The following is a 20,570-nucleotide window of genomic DNA, read 5'->3' on the forward strand; positions in this document are numbered from 1 at the left end:
ACAGTCCAGTGCTATAAATGTTATTTTCTCTTCCTTATGATTTTTTAAGATTTTATTTATTTATTTACTTAATTACTTATTTATTTATCTGAGAGAGAGAGAGGTTGAGCACGAGAGGGGAAGGGGCAGAGGGAGAGAATCTTCAAGCAGACTCCCCGCTAGCCAACTCAGGGCTCAATCCCACAGCCCCAAGATCATGACCTGAGCCGAAATTAAGAGTTGGACGCTCAACTGACTGAGCCATCCAGGTGCCCCTCCTTATGATTTTCTTAATAACATTTTCTTTTCTCTAGTTTACTTTAGTGTAAGAATGCAGTGTGTAATACATATAACATGCAAAATTGTATTAATAGACTGTTCATGTTATTGGTAAGGCTTCTGGGCAACAGCAGACTATTAGTGGTTACGTTTAGGGGCTGTCAAAAGTTATACTCAGATTTTTGACTGTGCTGGGGGGCAGCGCCCCCAACCCCTAAGTTGCTCAGGGGTCAACCATATATATTTGTCAAATGAACGAGTGAACCGGAAGGGGACAGGGGGCTGTTCTTCTACAATAATTGAGAGAATCAGCCTCCTCTCCTGGGGCATGGGGACAACCAACATCTACTTAGCACCTCCTCTGTACCAAGAACCCGGCAAGCACTGTCTCTTTTAATCCTCACAAACCTAAACTCTGTGAGATGGAGATTATTACCTACATTTTCAGGTGAGACAACCAGGGCTCAGAGGAGCTCAGTAACTTGAGTTGGTAGGTGCAGACCTACAAGGAAATCCCAGGGCTGTTCTGCTGTGTTCTTCCCAGGGGTTCCCCTGCTGCCCACCCCCCCGCCCCCGCTCCCCACCGCCAAGGAAGGATAAGGGAAGAACAACGCTGAGGAACGAGATGGAGGTCATAGGTTTTCACACTGTGGGGGTGAATTCTGGGGTCTAAGCAACTCTGTCCCTCAATCAATTCCCTGCATTTCTCTCCACTTCACCGCCGCCCACCCTCCGGATGCGGTCTTCATGCTGCCCGTGTGCAGCGGGAGCCATGGTTTGGGAAAACAAGTAAGTTGGTAAAAAGCCACCCAGAATTCACCTGATTTTAGAAATTGAGCAGACTTGGGGCGGGTCAGGATTCTCCTTTGGCAAATGAGGAAACTGAGGCCCAGAGAGGCAGGGCCCCTGTGTTCTCCCCGCTGCCTCCCTGCCACCACCCAGCACCCTCCTGCAGGAGTGTGGTTTGGCTGGCAGATTTCCCAGCAGCCCTGTCACGGCAACAGCACCCGGTGGAACACAAGAGGACCCCCTACCGGAGTCTGTCCCTGCAGTCCTCCCTTCAGCAAGCCGTCCCCAGACATAGGGCACACTCAGCAGGATGCCCGCCCTTCCTCCTCCCACTTTCCAACCTGACAGAGCTGATAACATGTCAGGTTCTGTGGCTGCCACGGGAGCTGGTGTGGCCTCCCCCCGTCCCCCATCACCCCTCTACATGGAGATGAGCCGACACCCCTTTTCCATCACTGCATCTTCCCTTGGTCTGGCTGCCCCTCCCCCCCATCCTCTTCCTCAGGGATCCTGCCGGTACCAGCCCTGTGCTCCATCCTTTCTCATACCCTCTCTCATACCACTCCCATTTCACAGATCACAGGGCTAGAGAAGGTTACAGAGCACGCTTGTGCAGCCACTGCTAGTAAGCATCTGAGTGGAGCCTGGAACACAGTGCGTCCATGTCTGGAGCCCATGTTCTTCTCAATTCACCACATGACAACTCTAGGACGGTCGCTTCTGCCACTCCCATAATGGTCACTGAAATTCCGTGCCATTCCATGAGGGCTGGGGTGTGCAGCTGTCAGACCGAGGCCCAGAAATTATGGGCCCTGTGAAACATTCTTCCAAGGTGAATCGGATCAGTGGGCCAGGCCCCAGAGGACTCAGGACCCAGGGGCACCATGTCCCCTGCAAAGATGGCGAGGAGGGCCTTCCAATCTCTCCAGTGGGACACGGCTGCCAGCACGCGGGAGCCACCCTTTCCTGCATGGCCACTCGGGCTCTGGAACTGGACCGCGACTCCATCCAAGAGCACCCAAGGGGAAGCACACCCCAGGGCACCTCCTTTAGGCCCGAGGTAAGCAACAACCGCCGTGAACCTCAGAAAGTGTCTTCATTCACCGGCGATGCATCAATCCGGAGATCCTCACATGGAGCTCCTCACTCCCGGTCCCTTCCCACAGCTAGTTCCCAGAGACACGGACCTCCCCGGAAACCGCCCCCCAAACTGGACCACCTCTATGGGACCAGATGTACCCGGCCACGGCTCAACCGTGGGAGCTGCCAGTCAGAAAGACCACTTATCTGGTTCCTATCCTGGGCTCCACTCTACCCATCTCTGAAGCACACGGGCTGTCCCCTCCTCAGGAGCTGACAGCTTTCTCATATTCACCTACCCAAAAAAGAGTTAAATAATGGAAAGGAAACTCTAGAAGCTCCTGGAAGATCTCCTCTCATAGTTTCCAAGTGAGCTACAGCCATTGCCCTGTAAGAAAAGGCAGCTGGTTCATGGCTTTCAAAAGTCAGTTATTCCAGGCCTGGGACTGGGTACAGCAAGTCACAGCTGCTGTAAGTAAAGGTTTCTTCTTCCTGTTCCCCTTCTCTTCAGCAGATAGCCCATCTATTCCTCCCCCTTGCCCACCACAAACCTGGGGAAGTGACGCAAGCATCTGAGGCCACCCCTTCCCGGACTGACGCAGAAGATGGCCATCCTGATCTCACCACCCCATCCGGGAGTGCCCCGAGCCCTGTGTGGCCAGCATGTGGAGCACCCCCAGGCTGGAAGGTCGGCCCCCAGGGCTGGTATGGCTCCTGCCCACCCCATCTGGCAGACAAGCTCTGACCCACGGATTGAATGAATCACCTGCCGAAGTAGGCCAGCCAATCAGCCAGCGAGCCACAGTCGCGAGAGCCCACGGATCCTTTCCCCTCCCAGGGAGGGTACAGAATCTAGGCCAGTGGTTCTTAAACTCGGCTACACACAGAATCATCTAGCGGATCTCTAGAAACCCTGCTTGGGCTCCATCTTGGAGATTCTGATGTATGGTGTGGGGTACAGCCTAGGCATCGGGATTTTTTACTCTCCCAGGTAATTCTAACGGGCAGCAATGTTTGAGGAGAACTGGCATAGACCCCTTGTGGGCAATTTCAGACACCAAGGGTCCCCACCCAGCAGCACAATTAACGCTCTGGCACCCACAGATATTCACTGCCCCAAAGATTTACCTAAAAGGCAAGTATCTGCTGTGTGAACAAGATCAATAATATAGGAGTCTTCACGGGGTAAGGCAAAGACCTCCATTTTTATTCACCTGTCCGATTTTCAAGTCCTCAAAGTGAAAGATTGGTTTCCCCCCACGGGTACGAAGCTAGAAACCAGGCAGATAGAGTTTTGTCTCCCCGGGGTGGTGCAAGATGGAGACAGAAGGGGGACCTGACTCTGTTAGGATTTCACACATTTCGACACGGGCCGCCGAGGTGTCTCTCGCAGGGGGTCTGTGCGTCTCGGGGCAGCATGGCATGCGTCTGCTCCGACTCAGCCCCTGGCACTGGAGGCAGATGCTTTAGCTGCTCCCAATGCAGCCGGCACAGCCACAGTGCTGGTGAAAAATAGGTTTGTGCTCCCATATCCTGAGCCATGGAAGGGGCTGTGTTGCCTCTCGGTGCTCAAGGGTATGAGGGTACAGCTACGTGAAGAGGCTGGGTGCCAGGAGTCCTAACTTAAAACTTAAGTCCTTAACTTAAAAAAATATATATCCTCAACAACAAAATTAAGAGGATCATCCCCTGTGCTCTGGGGCCTACCTCAGAGCAGATCTACCCCAAGTTGAATTTTACTTTAAGCAGAAACCCAAACATCGGTGAATTCTGCATTCTAACCAATGACACAGGTCTTAATTTTGGTCACGGCGGAAGAAGAGGCTCTGAATGAGTCCTGTGGTTTCTAGTATCCCCAGGTGGACACAGAGCAGCCTCCGAAAGCCCCAGCAATGAGGGGGGCCCCAGGGTGAGGAGCAGGCTCAGGAGCATCAGACACACTCTGACACATCAGATAACTTCATGCCCATTTTCTTTTGACCTGAATCACACAAACCTCACTCTTGCTAAAAATTTTACTCTCCCTCTTCTTCAACTTCTCAGCCTCTTCTTCCTTCACAATGCTTTCATCGTATTGCTCCCGTCGGTCCACCTGAGGTCCTTCACTCTGTCCAGGCCTCTCTGGCCACTCCTGCCTTGAATGATGGTGATGATCTGTATCAGTTCATGTCATCCTCACCACAAATTCATGCGAATTCCCATTTCACAGATGAAGAAACTGAGCCCCAGCAAGGTTAAAGCTAACCCACATTTAAAGCTAGCACTATACTGTCTGGCGCTTAAATATGCCTCCACTTATATTAACCTCCAAGTAAACTACCTATCTTGAGTTGTCTTCCCAACTAGAGTGAATTTTCTTTTCTTTTTTTTTTTTTTTAAGATTTTATTTATTTATTTGAGAGAGAGAGAATGAGAGAGAGCACATGAGAGGGGGGAGGGCCAGAGGGAGAAGCAGACTCCCTGCCGAGCAGGGAGCCCGATGCAGGACTCGATGCGGGACTCGATCCAGGGACTCCAGGATCATGACCTGAGCCGAAGGCAGTTGCCTAACCAACTGAGCCACCCAGGCGCCCTAGAGTGAATTTTCTTAATGACTTATACCATACTTCTATTTCTTCTTATGCCTACTGGCACCGAGCATGAAGCAGATAATAGATACTTGCTCAAGAACCTTCAATGTCTCCCCATTGCCTACAAGGGGTTGGGGGAGAGAAAGACCTTACTTTTTCCTAGGAATTGCAGTGCAGTGAGCCTTGGATTTCAGTGCAGACTGAGTTCTGTGAGAGAAGTACCTACTCCTCCCTTACCTGTCACGGCATCCCAGAGCCTAGTTGCAGCTGGGAACAAGCAGAGGCTCAAGAAAAGCCTGCGGGATGAACTTATGCTTATGCATGTAGTTGGGCTCTGACCCCCATTACTAACTAAGTGATCTTGAGGAAATCCGATAACCTCTTTAAGCCTCGGTCTCTGTCCTCAGTTTCATCTATCGATTTGAAATACAGATCCTTCACTGCCTAATAGGATGCATGCAAAGGTAAGACCAGATGAGATCACGGCTGCAAACACATTGTGGACATGATCAAACCCACCCAAAGGCACATACTGTTCCTATCCTCCCAGGCCTCCGAAGCCCTACCCCTGGGAGCCAAGCCCACTTCCCACTCTCCTTGAGCACTTCATCAGGGTTGGCCAGCGTGCCATGGAGTGTGTTCATTCCTCTCTCTGCACTAGCAGCTGGCACACTTCTTCTGTCAAGGGCCAGGGGGTAAATATTCGAGGCTTTGCTAGCCATACGGTCTTCCCTGCAACTACGCAACCCCGCCGTCGTAGCTCAGAGCGGCCACGGATGAGCGTGGCTGTGTTTCAGTAAAACTTTACTTAGGGCATCTGGCGCGTCCCCCCTCTGCACTACCCCGCGGGCCGTTTGTCCCGCTCAGGATACGGAGCCCGCCTCTCCCCTAGCGCCGTCTCCTCAGCGTCCTGAATGAAAGTTCCCCGGCCCACGGCATTCTCCTCGTTCTCTGCTCTCCTAATTTAGGAGATCCCTGCCGTTTTAATTCCCAAATGGAGAAAGGTTAATATAGAGGTTTGTGCTGGGCGCCGCCTTCCTCCTGAACGATACTCCTGTTGAGAGCTGCGTCCTCCCCCGGCACACCGGCCTTTTGTACTTGGCTCTCACTTCATGGGCACTTTGGCCACAAGCAGGCAAAGGCTTCGTGGCTTCACTGGGGTTGGGCTTGCTCTCCTCCCGGCTCCTGCGGGGAGGCGACACGCCGGCGGAGCAAGGGAGGCAGGCGGACGGCCAGGCTCACTCCCTGGCTCGGGGACTGACTCCCAAACCCCAGCCCCGGGGCCCCGACGCCTCAGAGTCCTGTCGTGGCCAAGCTGCCAATTACTACACGCCATGGGCCTCGGCATCCAGCACTCCAAGGGCCCTGGAGGTGCCTTCACAGCCTGTGTGGCTGCATTTGGGTCTAACTGTACGCGGCCTTTTATGGTTTAATTATTATTTCACACGTGTTAGTCTCATCTTCCCAATTAGATGTTCCCTGGAGGGAGACAGACGTGATGGCTGATGACTGTGCTGCTTTGGTACCTGCTGCGAAGCTCCGTCGAGCTCTCCCTGACCTCCAAGGAGGTGACCGGGACAGGGTGGGGTGGCCTGGGTGGCGCCCAGCCCCGAGCCCTGCCATGGACTGCAGTCAGGTCCAGGAGCACCTCCCACGGACCCGCACCCCAAGGGGCTGATGCAAAGGCCCGGGCTGCACGGACTGCTGGCTCTGCCTGGCGGCCAGCCCTGCTCAGCTCTTTGCAGTTTCCTGGTCAGAATGAATGCAAGACCACCATGACCCGTGACCTCCACCAGCAAGTCACCTCCCCTCCGAGGGTCTCAGTGTCCTCCTCTGTGAAATCATGAAGTGAGACACCTCTGCAGCTCTACGAGTTTACCTCGAGGAGGGGGTGGTTTCTTTCATCACTGCTTCCTCTTCTATTTCAGAGAATTGGGGGTGGGGGTGGGGCCCCTCGGAGGATGGCCGGGCTTGCCCGAATCGCAGGGGTAAGAACTGGCCTGAGACAGTATCCAGACGTTTCTAACCTCTACGGCGTGACTGGTCTCAGTACTGGCCGCTTGCTTTCTCTACTCGTCCGTCAGCAAGGCTCAAGGAGGCCCACACCTTCCTAACTCACACCACTCAAGAAAAGAAAACAAAAACTACCCCGGAAGCCCGTCTCCATGAGCCTTTGCCGCATTTCCTCTTTCTCAGCTCTTAGCAAATCTGTCAGCAGCCATTCTTCTGCCCCTTGGGCGGAGAGCACCCCCAGGCCTATGTCAGCGGGGAGAGCCTCAGGCTGGACTGCGTGAGAAGGACCATCCGCAGACACCTTCCAGGCCACCCTGCTCCCCTAGAGCGGCGCGGGCCCCAAACACTTCATGTTTCTCTCATGCCCGTCCTAAATAGGGACCCCTGAGGGAAAGGGGCAGACACCCCTCTGTCTGGGCTGGGTTCAGAACGCCCTGCTCAACACCCAGACCACATTCAAGGCTCACTGGTCCCTTGGTGACAGCCTCGAGCAGATGGGAAAGAGGAAGCCCCATGGGCCTCACCACAGGGCCCCCTCCCAGGTCCTGGAGGGCCCATGTTCTGGAATGGCCGCCCCAGCCACACCCTGGACCGTGAAGGGCTTGATTCTCCCAGAACCCTCTCTGGCTCTGTCCAACATCCCAGAAATAAAAGGGTTGGAAACTCCTCAAGTGTGTTCTCCAGTAGGCTGTTCCCAGCAGAGGAAGGAAGGAAGGAAGTTTCAGCAGGGAGCCATCCGTATAAGCATAACCATGCGGGATTTGGGATTTGAGCTGCTCTGATGGGGGGATGCAGAGGAGCAGGGAGTAAGAAGGGGGTGGGATTTGAGAAACTGGAAAGAGACCGAAGACGAAAACCTAGAGCAGATGGTCAATGCAGACAGTCAGTCACAGTAACTGATTGAGTTGCCCACGGGGTGAGGGCTGTGAAAGTCACCTTGGTACAGGAAACCGGCGGGCCGCGGTCCCTGTCCTTGGGAGAGCGCAGGCCACCTGCAGAGGGAAGGCAGAGGTGCGGGCCCCAAGAGGAAGCACCAGACAGCGCGGCTCGGCGTGTGGGGACCCGATGAGGGCCGCGCCGGCGGGCTCCCCAGGGGGCCAGCATGGAGCCTGAGCACAGTGTCCCTCCCTCTCGCAGGCGGCCATCTCAGTCTACAAGCAGGGACAGGTCATCTGCGGTGAGTCCGGGGTGGAGAACACCAGCCACCTGCAGGAGGCCGAGAGAGCCCTGGGGCCTTGGATCTGCGGCCTCATGATCGTGACAAAAATCGCCAACAGGCCGGGGCCTCCCAAGTCACAATCCCATTTAGTCCCTGAAAGGACTCAGTGAGATTGGTATGTTATTACCCAGCGTCCCTGTTCCTCACCCCTAGACGACACAGCCCTGCACAGCTGCGTGCCCTCGGTCTGTGCAGGCGGTCTCCCCGAGACTCGGATTTGTCTGTGAAGCACAGACAACAAGGCCTTCTTGACACATTGGTCGCAGAGATGAAACGAGATCGCACATCTGGAAGTGCTTAGCACACTTCACGTACACAGCAAGCACTCAATAAACAGTGGCTAGTGAACTGTCATTGTGGCCAGCATCATCATCCGTAGTCAGCTGTCTGGTGGGGCAGAGAAAGGCTGGTTGGTGGGGCTGACTCAACATGGGAGTCCTCTTGCCTTCACCTCGATCTCTCACGGGCCCGTCAGCCAGAGCCACGTTATGACTCTGTGCGTCCTAAGCACTTTTGTCTTCGGGGCCGAGGGGCCCTCTTCCTCCAAAAAAAAAAAAAAGATGGGAAATGCTATTTTATAATAGCATGATATAATAGCTTTATATCAATGCTATTTTAGGATAGCACTGATATAAAGAAAAATGTATTAATATCAGATAAGAAAGCACATTCTTCAACCTAAAAGTTAATTTCTTCCCCCCGATCTTAAGATGAATTAAAACATTTTTGTGGGCCCTTCTGACATCACACACCACTATGCCTCGTGGATAAGTCAGCAGGGGTCTCAACTCCTGAGTCCCAGGTAGGGTGACCAGGGACTGAGAGTTTTCTTGGGGTGCAGGACTTTCAGTGCTAGAATCAGGACAGTCCTGGGCAAACCAGCGTATTTGCTTACCCTAGTCCCAGGGACCCCCTTGCAGGCCTAGGTGGACTCTAACCCTCTCAACCGTGGGCCCCAGAGACACCGCTTGCTCTTCTGCCCTCTACAAAGCTGCACGTGCACTCTGCCCTGGGGGGCTCCCTGACACTCTCCCTGGGCCCCCTTCCCCTGCAGACTAGCTGTGGCTGGACACAGTGGCCCTGGCTGTCTCTGCCGATCAGCGCACATTACACACATGCTGATCAGCTTGATGACAGAATGCAAGCTCCCCGAGGACAGGGACTGCCCCATCACTGATGCAGCTCCCAGAACGGTGCCTGGCAGACAGGAGGGACTCATTAAACATCTGCCTAATGAACTGAAGGAAACACAAAGAAGTAATAAGACATGCGTATGTGCACATGCTTATACGCATGCACACAAAACCCCAAAACAAATATAGGGAGATCAAGAGGTTCTAGAATTGTATACGGCTCCTATAGGGTTCCTGGTCCATGGTACCTATCGACAGAGCACTGTGGAGTGAGTCAGGGATGACGGTGGGCAGGGTGACAGAGTGAGTCCCAAGACCCCGTCCCGGGGTCCAGTCAGTCTGGAGCCTGGATGCTCCTCTTTCAGAAACAATTTAAAGAGGATTGCACTGTAAATCATATGTCTGACAAAGGATCACTATCCAGAATATATAAAGAACCCCAGCAACCCAAAAACAACAACAACAACAACAAAAAGGCCCAATTTTAAAAATGGACAAAAGACTGGAATAGACATTTCTCCAAAGACAAACAGATGGCCAATAAGCACAGGAAAAGAGGCTCAACATCACTCATCATTAGGGAAACGCAAATCAAAACCACAATGAGACGCCACCTCGTACTCATTAGGATGGCCATCATCAAAAACCAAGAAAATAGCAGGCATTGGCAAGATCGTGGAGAAAACTGGAACCCTGGGCATTGCTGGTGGGAACGTGAAATGGTGAAGCCACCTGGTAAACAGACTGGCAAGTCCTCGAAAGATTAAATGGAAAGAACCACCAGATTATCCAGCAAGGCTACCTCTGGGTTGATACCTACAAGAAGTAAGAACGAAGACTCAAACAGATATTTGCACACTCCTGCTGACAGCAGCTTTCCTCACTAAAACCAAAAGACGGAAGCAACCCACTGACGGATGGATAGATAAACAAAGTGTGGTGTGGACAGGCCATGGGATATTATTCATCCATAAAAAGGAAGGAAATTATGGCACACGCTACATGGATGAACCCTGAAGACATTACACTAAGTGAAATAAGCCAGGCACGAAAGGACAGATGCTGTGTGATTCTAGTTATAGGAGGTTCCTCGAGTCAGTCAAATTCCCAGGGGCAGAAAGTAGAATGGGGCTGGCTGTGGGGACAGGGGGATGGGGAGCTGCTGGCTGCTGGGGACAGAAACGTTCTGGAGATGGTCGTGCGATTGGCCATACAACACTGTCAATGTACTTGTGTAATGTCTGTTTTATCACAATTTTAAAAAAGGGGATTCCAAGGGCAGGGGCAACTGGAGTTTCATCTGGTTCCCATACAGTTGGGAGTGTCCCTTACTTTCTGTCTTCCACGCAAGTGAGCAGTCAATCCCACTTGTGAGCAAGGTGGCCCTCATCCTGCAGGGGCTGGCTCTTTGTCTGGGCGCCGGCCACTCTCCTGCACGACTAAGAAATAGCTGGACCCTCGGGCTGCCCCAGACAGCCCAGCCCAACTCAGAAGAGCTCTACAGCGTCTTAGAGCTTCCCAGGGGACTCTCCAGAGAGGGGCTCAGGCACACAGATCTAGAAGGGGCCTGGAGACAAACTGGCCCAGGCACCCCCATTCTGGAGCAACTGGAGTTGTTAGGTGACTCAAGGCGCAGGGACTCCCCAACTGGCCTCACACGCTCTCCCTTCAGCCGGCCATGGCTGGCCACGGTCAAGGAGCTATGTCTGGCTTTCCAACTTCATACGTTCTAGGGACATGGATGCGTCAGCAAAAGAAAGATTTGGGGAAACACTTCTTTCTCTCTGTCTTCTTTCTTCTGCAGGCCCCAGCGCCATGGCATATTCTCAAAGTCATCAAGCTGGGAGCTGGGAACAGGCTCACCTTCAGGGCCATGCATCCCCACCTCCAAACTGCATCCTCCCTCTCCCACACTGGAACCTCCCCGCACGAGAACACTCTGAAGGCTTCCTCAGCTTCTCGGACAATCCCATGTGCTCTGAGAGCACAGAGCCAAAGCCAGCAGTGTCACAAGGCCACGGGAGGGGGGTGGCTTTAGAAGCCCCGCTCATGTGCTCTAATTACAGGCCGCTCCTGGGCTGCCCGGGCCGCGGGTGCCCTGGCTGCAGGAACCCCCTCTCCCACCACGCGCCAGCTTCAGCTCGGCTGCAGCTCCCCGCAGTGCAGCACATTCAGTGCCACGGGGGATTCAGATGATTCAGCGGTGGAGAGCGGCGCGGGGGGGCCTGGACCCAGGGCCCAGCACGGCCTGCACTGCCTGCGGGAAGGAGTGCAGTCCCTCTTGGCTCCCTCTCCCTGAAGACCCCACCTGTGCCCTCAGCTTTGCAAGCCGGGTGGTGCCGGAGCCTCTTCACCAGCCCACACATGGCCTCTTGTCACAGTGCCACCTGCCCGGCCAACCCCACCCCACGCCCTGCCCGGGAGCCAGCTGGTGACACTGAAACGTGTCTCGGTCGGTTGTCAGGTAACTCTGAGTCTTCTCAAGTGTGTGTCCTCTTGCTGTCACAAAGGCTCAGGGGTGGGGACATTTGGTTTCCTCCCACTCCTCAATGGCCTGGCAAAGTACGCCATCCTCAGAGACTCCCAGATGGATGCTGCCGACGTGGGGATGCGCTGGTGGGCACATTTGGGCCCCACGGCCGGGGCTTCAACTTGGAAAATTCTGGAAAGAGCTTTTGGAGAAGCAGTACAGCTTAGGGGCTAGGAGGTCTGGCATCAGACTTGGGCCCAAATCCTGGATCTGCCCCTTCCTACTGCGAGAACCGCTTCTGTGCCTCAGTTTCCCCAGTTAGATGGAAAGCACAAATGAGTCTGCACATGGAAAGCACTTAGAACAGTGCCTGCCACACATCAAGGCCCGATGATTCACTGCCATTATTATTCATTCTAACCATTTCCCAGCAGAGCCCTAGCTGCTGCCTTCTCTCTGTTCTGTGAACAGAGCTTTATGCTTCCACGTACCCCATTTGTGAAACCCCCCTCCGCACGTCAAAATTCATCATCCATCTGCATTTCTTGAGATGGCCTTTATTATCCCAGAAGGAGAAAGTGAGGCCTGGAGCAGTAAGCATGCTTCCTGAGGCACACACAGTGAAGGCTCGTGGCTTGGGTTCCCAGGCCCGGTAATGGGCTCACTTAAGGGCCTGGGTCCCCTGAGCAGCACGCCCCCTCCCCACTCCACCTGGGCCAAAGGAGGATGCTCAAACTACTGGGACTGCCAAACCGGGGTCTTGCTCAGAAGTAAACTGGGAAATGAAAACAAACAAGAAGTGGGTTGGTTCCTCCCCCTCCGCCTGCCACTCTCCATGGCGGAAAGGCAGCCAGAAGAAACCTGTCATAGGAGGCTCTCCCACCCCCTCACATGGGCCCCTCGGCATGATCCCCCCTCCCCCCCCCGCCACCAGCACCCCCCCTTTAGGAAGGACCAGGCCAACTCCTGCCAGCAGGTGCCAGGGCCCGGTTGCTTAGTGACCCAGTCCTGCCTGCCCTCATCCTCCAGGGCAAACAGCTGAGCAATCACAGATGGGATGGAGGGAGCTGCTCTATGTTTGGAAAGTTGTCCTTGCATTTTCTGCTCACTCAGTGAGATTTTTCTTTTCAGAGTTACTGGAAAAATCCATTGATTCCACATCCAGAATCTTAGCAAGCTTCCCTTTAGAACAGTCCGGAGATCAGCTTCCACACCCTGTGTGTGCTGAGGAGCTTGCGCCTGCGCCCTCTGGGGAGCCCCAGCACCTCTTAGGGCTCCCTGTTTGGAGGGACGCTCCAAGCCCACTCACTCCTCCTTTATCAAACATGCATCAAGCACCTACCACGTGCAGAGGACACAACGATGACCAAGATGTGGCCCCTGGTCCAGAGAATTACAGCCCATCAAAATGAGGGACAGGAAAGATAGGCTGGCATTTGGGGTGCACAGAGAAGTGAGCGCAAGTGGAAATGGTCTCCAGACACCCCAGACACACCAGCTTCCACACCCTCCTCAGGAACCCACACTTTCCCTGCCGTGTGTGACTGTGGAGATCAGCCAGGCCTCCTGCCTCTCCGCGTGTTCCTGCCAACACAGGACCTGCCTCCAGCTCCCCGAGGCAAGGCCAGTGCCCTGCAGACCCAGCTCCTGCCTGCCATCCGCATCACGGCACGGGGGGACCATCCAACACCACTCTCCACACCGGGGAACAGCCAGGTGATGAGAAGGACGATGAGGGGCTCACCAACTGGAGGCTGATGCAACGGTAATAGAGTGTGACACCCCGGATTTCCCCAGACCAGAGCAGGAAAAAGCGACCTGGATTGCAGCACCAGGGAACCGGCTGAACGAGAGCCCCCGCTTCCTAGGGCAGGTCAGCAGAGTTTGAGGGGGGAGGCTGGAGCTCCTTTGGAGCTTTTCAAACTTGACTCTGGCCTCACCCAAGGTGCCATGTGTGTAGTGGAAAGAACATGTGTTTTGGAGTCGGACACACGTGGAGTGGGGGCCTCGCCCTTGGCTAACCCTCTTCCTTTGGCACAGGACCTCACTGAATGCACCAATCTTTTGGCTTGAGAGCAACGGCGATTCTGCCTGTGTGGTCTCGTCGGAAGCACTCAGCGCTGGGCTGCTGCCTCCCCACGCTCGCGGCGCCCCACGGAGCAGGGATCCAACCAGCTGGACTCACGCCGCATGGCGCCCCAGACAAGGAAGGCCTGCGCACCGGGCTGGAGGAGGATGGAGGTAATGAATACAGCTGCCCCTCCCCTGCCTGGGATGGATCTCATGCGGGCCCGCCTGGAAACAGGGAAAGGGCCGGCCGCACGGACCCCTCCAGTCTCCTCCAGCTCCAGGAGTCTCCGCCTTTCCGAGTTAATTTCCTGCGCCCCTCCCGGGACTGGGGCAGCCCGGTCAGTATCGCCGGCTGCCGGCCTGCCCCCAGCACCCCCGCAGGCTAGTCAGGCCCAACCCCTTGATTCTGGGAGCCAGCCCTCCAACTGCCTGTCTCGGGATCTGCGGCGACGTCCTAAGAAAGCCACGTGGCTGCAGCGTCTTCCTCCCGGATGTCCCTCTGCCCAGCCGCCCGCATCCAAATACTTCATGGCTGGGGAGGGGAGCAACGAGGGTCTGTTGCCCAACACGGCTGGGGCGGAGTTGTATCTATCCGTCCTCCTCACCCCGAGCGCTCAGTGCTACAAGAAAGTTAAAAACACGATGGTTTGCTTGAGGCCAGGTACTGCAGGGTTTGGGATGCTCTATAAGGAACAGGAACCAAGGATGGGCTTCGCTCGGGAAGCAGAGGGGAGGCTCTGAGGGCTTTGCGATACCGGAATGATAGGCCCCTGGCAGTCATGAGCAGGGTGCACAAAAGGTGAAGAAACAGGATGGAAGCCAGTTGGGTGACTTCCTAGAGTATATAGGTGAGAGATGATGAACACCCAACAGAGGGCGGGGCGGGGCGGGGGGAGCAGCAGAAAGGAGAGCCTGGCATCCGCAGCACAAGAGACAGAACCCACAGAGACAGGCTGGGTGAAGGGAGGAGGGGGAGACCCCTGAGGCTTCAAAGGTCGGGGACTAGAGGGGTGGGGCAGAAACACAGTGAGAAATCAGTTATGGGCCGAACTATGAGTTGGTTCTGGACATGTTAAGTTTTAGCCATCTCAGGGGCATGCAAGACCTCCAATAGGCTACAGAAAATTTTGTTCTAGAGCCAGGAAGAGAGGTAGGATGGGGGCCATAGGCTGGAAAGTGTTAAGCTAAGCTAAGTGGGGTGGGGGTAGGAGAAGAGGAGAGAGGGGACATCAGGACAGCACCGTGGATAGAAGCCACAGGCCCTGTGATTCAAGGTTTTCTGCCACTACAGCTCCCTTCTTCCTCCTGGCCCTAGAAATTCAGTGCTCCTGATTCTTGGCAAATTTATCTGGTCCTCTTGTCCCCCAGGGAACATGCCAGGCCAGGCCTGGGTCCCCATGCTCTTTTATGGGTAGATTGAACCATCTAGAAGAGGAAACTGAGGCTCTGGAGGAGGACAGATCTGGGTCCTCCATACAGAAGGATCCCAAAGCCAGAAAGTGCACAGGTGTGGATTACCTGGAGAGTCGGAAGTGGAAGAGAGAAGGGAATCCAGGCTCCTGGGCACCCAGGATGAGCCCAGTGGGGCCACCCTTTCTAGCTCATGGGCTGGGAGCTGGATCCAGAGTCCAACCTGGCATTTTGAACTAAGAGCTGGAATTCAGCCTTTGCTTCTAGTGTGGGATCTTTCTTCCTTTCTCCTTAAACTCCTTGGGTGGATGGACGTTGTATGTGCCCCAAACTGGAACTGGAACTGCTTTATAGGGTAAAGCCAGCCAAGTCAGGATAAATGGTCTAACATGGTGAAGCAGGAAGGGGTGGGCCGGAGGGGAGGCATCTGGAACGCAGAGGTGAGGATGTCTTGAGTAAGTCACAAATAGTCCTAGAGGAGGGGACACGTGCCAGCCAGGCAGGTCCTCTTCCTGACCCCTCCCTGCGGAAGTCCTTACAGCTTAGAGCCCGGTAGGCAATACCTAAACTCCCCACCGGCTCCGTGAAAAGGTGGTGAGAAGGATCTGCTCCCGTGCAGAGGAGGGACCCTTGGGGAAGAAAATCAAGACAGGCTCCTTTCACAGGGTTCTTGCTGAAAGGACGACGGAGACCCCAGGCTGGAGAGATGAAGTGACTTGGCCATGGCTCCTCAGTTCACAGCTGGAGCTGCCGTGACCAGCCAGGACTCGACTCATGGTTCGGATGCTTCCACACCATGTGCCGCTCACCATGGCGAAGGGCCGCCACTCCGACAGCCTCGCTCAGCAGGTCATGGTGAGGGTAATGGGGACCCAGGGGCCCTGAGTCCTCGGTTCTGTCTCTACTTAGCTGTGTGACCCTCTGGAATCTGTGATAAATGCCATCTCGTATTTTAATTGAAGTTATTAAGTATTTCCTAAACAGGTAATTCCCTGACTTCAGTAAATAGGATCATCACCTGGATTAAAGCAGATTCAAGGGTCCTACCTCCAAAGGTTCAGGACCCAGTAAGTCTGAGGCGGGGGTCCCTGAGTCTCCATTTTCAAAAAGTGATCCTGAGAGTGCTTCCCAGGGAGGAGCCGGACCTCCCTGGGGCATCCCTGGTGGCTTCAGATGCTACAGAGGCACCGGATGGAGGAGAGCGTCTGTGCTCAAGGAGCTGCCAGTGTAGCTAGGGAAGACAGGACCTCATCCCAGGGGCGGCATATCCTTGGTGACAGACGAAGGAGAGGTACAGAGTTACAGCCCATCGCCAAAAAAGTATGAGCAGAGCTTCCAAAGGTGGCTGGGCAGAGAAGAGGGTAGGAGGGCTGCGTGGCCGAGCCCGCGAAATGCTCTCACCGCAACCTGCTTCCTCTGCCACCTGGGCTCACAGCTGTACTTCATCTCCCAACCGCCCTTGTGTGGCCACGTGACCCAGTTCTGGCCAATGGCGTGTGGGTGTAAAAAACACCATTTCCGGGCCTGGCCCACAAAAATCTCCCGTGTTAAGTGGAGTCCCCACCTGCCAGTGTAACTTGACTTAAAGGGGGAAATAACTTGCTCTTAACGTTCCATGACTGAAAAGCAGGGGCTGCTTGTTATAATCTTTAGTCCATCCCAGTGATACAGGATGCAAGAGAGAAGACATAGCAACTAAACCCAACCAGCACTTAGAAGTCTGCTTTTGAAACTAGTGCTCGGTGAAGCATTGCATCCGAAAGGGGATGTGAGCTGTGGTCTTCCAAGGTTTACCGTCTGCACAGAGAAAAGCCAACACCAGGGAGGGCCAGAGAAGGCAATGGGCAGTGAACTCCACGGGAGGGGGATACAGCCTACAGCCTAAAAGGAAGGTTATCCTGGGGCTGGGCCGGCATGAAACATCTTTTGAGGTTAGTCTTGGTCTGTGCAGGCTCCTGAGATAGCACCTAAAAACATTAAATAGTCCAACACTTCTGAAGATTCTTATGTTATCTCTACTGCTCTAATTTGGTACAAATTTCTTTTTAGTATTCTTTTCTCTCATGCTAGGAAGGCAGGGGCTGGGGCCGTGCCTGAGGCCTGGGTGTGCCTGAGGCCCGGGGAGAGACGGGTATTTCCCTGACTGGTCCCAGGGTCATCAGGGTTGGCTGACATCCCAGGCGTGCCACAGAGGTTCCGTCCAGGAAAGGGGCTGATGGCCGGACAAGTGTAGGAACAGAACCAGGGGTGGCTTCTACTCTGACCCCTGAGACCCCCTTCCTCTTTGCATCTGCCTTGAGTTTTTCAAGAGTCAACGGTTGTCTCATCAGTCTTACACAATTCACAGCTCTCACCATAGCACATACCCTCCCTGATGAATCACAGACCTGTACCTCTGAAACAAATAATACATTATATGTTAAAAAAAAAAAAAGATAGTAGGAAGGGAAGAATGAAGGGGGGGATATCGGAGGGGGAGATGAACTATGAGAGACTATGGACTCTGAGAAACAAACTGAGGGTTCTAGAGGGGAGGGGTGTGGGGGGATGGGTTAGCCCGGTGATGGGTATTAAAGAGGGCACATTCTGCATGGAGCGCTGGTTGTTATATGCAAACAATGAATCATGGAACCCTACATCAAAAACTAACGGTGTAATGTATGGTGATTAACATAACATAATAAAATTAAATTAAAAAAAAAAGTCAATGGTGTCAGCACAGACCAGAGAACACCTGAGGGCAGGAGTTGGAGAGGGGCTGGGAGCGTGTTCCACGTGTGCGGAAGGATATTTAACCACAGATAGAGTCACCTTCTGTCCTCCGTATCCACAAAGAAAACACACACGAGGAAGAATATCCAGCAAGCGAGATTTTGGGTAGACACCAAAGACAACTTTTAAATGATTAAAGTTGTAAGATTTTGGAACTGACAGGGAACTCCCTGCTAGTTAAACGTAAGGGCCAATGTCCCCTTGACTGGTGTGCCTTATGGACTGGAGCCTGAAGTTGTTTGGGTCTTTCCATTCTGTAGAAGGCTCTGAGAAGACAAGGACCATAGTTGGTCCGGGGTCACCCACTGAGTGAAGAGGACCAAGAAGAGCACGTGACAGAAGTCCAAGAAGGGCGTTAGTCTTGGCTCCACCTGACCACACATGTGGCCTGGTGCAGCCTTCCCACCTCTTTGGACCTCAGTTTCTCCATCTGTCAAGTGAGGCACTAGACCAAACGGACCCCTTTCAGCTCTGACATTCTGCAAGAAGCAGGCATCATGTGTTCTCAGGGGGCCCACCCCGATGCTCTCTCTGGGTGGTTCCAGAGTCCTGGGGTCCTGGAGACACAAGGAGAGCTCAGAGGTCAAAACCCAAGCTGCCGCCACCTGTGGGCACTGGGGAAACTGACGGGGCAGAAGTTGGCCCCACGTCCAGGGTCCGACCCCAGACAGGAATAAAGAAGCTGATGACAGGGATGGCCAGAGGGCCTGGCTTCACTGTCACCAGCCCTGGAAATCACCACAGGCTGCCTTTCATCGGACTAACGCAGAAAAATCTCTGGGTCGGGAGGCAAGCGGTGCAGGTTCTAACCCTGGCTCCAACCTAAACTTGCGGCGTGACCTTGGACGGACCTGGTGTCCCTGCCGCCTCAGGTGAGCCACAGCACCCCACGCAGCTGCCACTTTCTGCAAGGGCCAGGGCGCGGTCCCCCTCCTCCGCTGCCGTCTCCCCACCTTCTGGTGCCTCCTTTCTGTGAGTGGGGAGGCCTGTCTCACCCCCCCAACCTCCCACCGAAGGGGCTGGAGGGGGGACTCCTTGGAGGCGGGGCCAGTGACAGCTCCCGGGTGGTGGCACCAGGAGGAGCAGCTCGGTCCCCGCCAGGCACAGGCCGGTCCCCACCAGGCACAGGCCGGCGGCAGATACAGGTTGTTCTGATAAGGCTATTTATAGCCTCTGTCTTGACGTTGCCGGGATGGGGGCCCTAGTCTCTCAGCGACCGGGGAAACACACAAATGCCTTTCCTTGGAGACAGGAAAGAGGGATTCCCTTAGGAGCTCCGAGGTGATCTGTCTTCCGGTAGGAAGAAAGCATCATCCTTAGGGGTCCGAATGGGATCGTGATAGGGCAGAAGGTTTCTTTGAAACACCTTCCACAAGTGGCTCTGAGGGAGAGGACGGAGCTGAAGATGGGATTAAAGGCGGAACGACACTTCGAAGGACAAAAGACAGAAGCGTTCGGATGAAGCTTCGCCAGCTCCCCAGCCGAGCGGGCACACAGCCCTTCACCCCCAGACCTTGCTCCCCAGACGGGGCGGCGCTGGAAGCAAGTCTGGGCTGAGGAACGCCGCCCTTCGGCCCAGATCTTCTCATCCAGGGGCTCGGCGGAGGCCAGGCTCAGAGGGGCCATGCCCACCATCCTTTCCCTTCAGAAGCATTCATCCTTATCGCCCCGTGCAGGGTCCAACAAATGAGTTTCTCAGAAGGGATTCCTGCCCCCTGAGGGCTTCTGTGCTGGGGCAAAATGAGGTAGGGAGACAGGCGGAGGCCTCATGGTAGGGAATGGATTCAAGAACTAGACAAAGTAAAGAAAGAGCTGATGTGGGCACCGAACCAAAGGAGTATTTTCAGGAGTGATGCTTTGGGAGGTGGGGAGGAGGACAGAAGGCTGTCTGGGCCAAGGAACAAGTACGTCACCCACCATCCCCAACCCCACCCCAGCATACTTTATTACAAGATATTTCTCTCTCTCCCAAGAAATACCAGACACAGCTACCTTTTTCATTTGCCACGTAAAAGAAACCCCAGCTTTGCAGTGCCCTTTCGTCCTCCCCATTCGGCCAAAAGCCCACCTTCTGGGACCAAGGGCTCACAGCCTGGCAGTAAGCACAGCAGCTAAACTCGGTTTTCAAAACAGGAACCATTTCCTCCCCAGGCAGCAGCAAAACTCTCTAGAGCAATGGTTTTACCTCAGCTGCATATCAGAATTACCCGGGGAGCTTTTCAAAATCCTGATGCCCAGGCTGTACCCCAAGCCAATTAAGTCAGTCTCTCTACTTGTGGGCAGGTACCCACATTTGCTAAAGCTCCCCAGCTAATTCCAGTGTGCAGCTAAGGTTGAGAACCACCAGTCTAAAGACCCCAGACAGCTGGAGTGCCTGTGGGGTGGGGGGTGGGGGGCCGTCCACACAACAAAGCAGGAACCCCAAGAGACAGTAGGACACCTCCCCTCGGCAGCCATGCTGTTCTGCACGAGCCCGATCTACAGCCCTGCCTACTCCTGCCCCCAGCCCCCCAGAACGGGCCCTGCTCCCCAGCCTCATGAGGGGGTGCCCCAGATAGCAGGTGCTGGTTCCAGGGGCCCGTTTTAGTTGATTCCTTCAAACACTGATATCAAAACCTTTCTTTTGGTTCTTGGGTGTCTTCTCACAATTAAAAGGTCCAGTACATTTTCGTGATGTCGGAACCCAGGAAATGCAGGGCCTACGGGCAAGATGAATTATTCACAAAGGAGGCCCCAGAGTCAGGTCGGGGGAAGTTTTTGGTTAATCTACCCATGTAGGACTGCTA

The 20,570-nt window shown here is 54.4% G+C and overlaps 1 protein-coding gene across 3 annotated transcripts in view; it reads right to left on the minus strand.

The window, feature by feature from the left end:
• Positions 1–20,570, minus strand: part of RASSF5 (Ras association domain family member 5) — a 64,938-nt gene that overhangs the window by 6,914 nt on the left and 37,454 nt on the right. The gene's annotated exons all lie outside the window — the stretch shown is intronic.

This window comes from Mirounga angustirostris, unplaced genomic scaffold (assembly GCF_029215605.1).
Source record: "Mirounga angustirostris isolate CCGP_5_RB_7025 unplaced genomic scaffold, mMirAng1.0.hap1 SCAF_6, whole genome shotgun sequence".
Taxonomy (NCBI): domain Eukaryota; kingdom Metazoa; phylum Chordata; class Mammalia; order Carnivora; family Phocidae; genus Mirounga; species Mirounga angustirostris.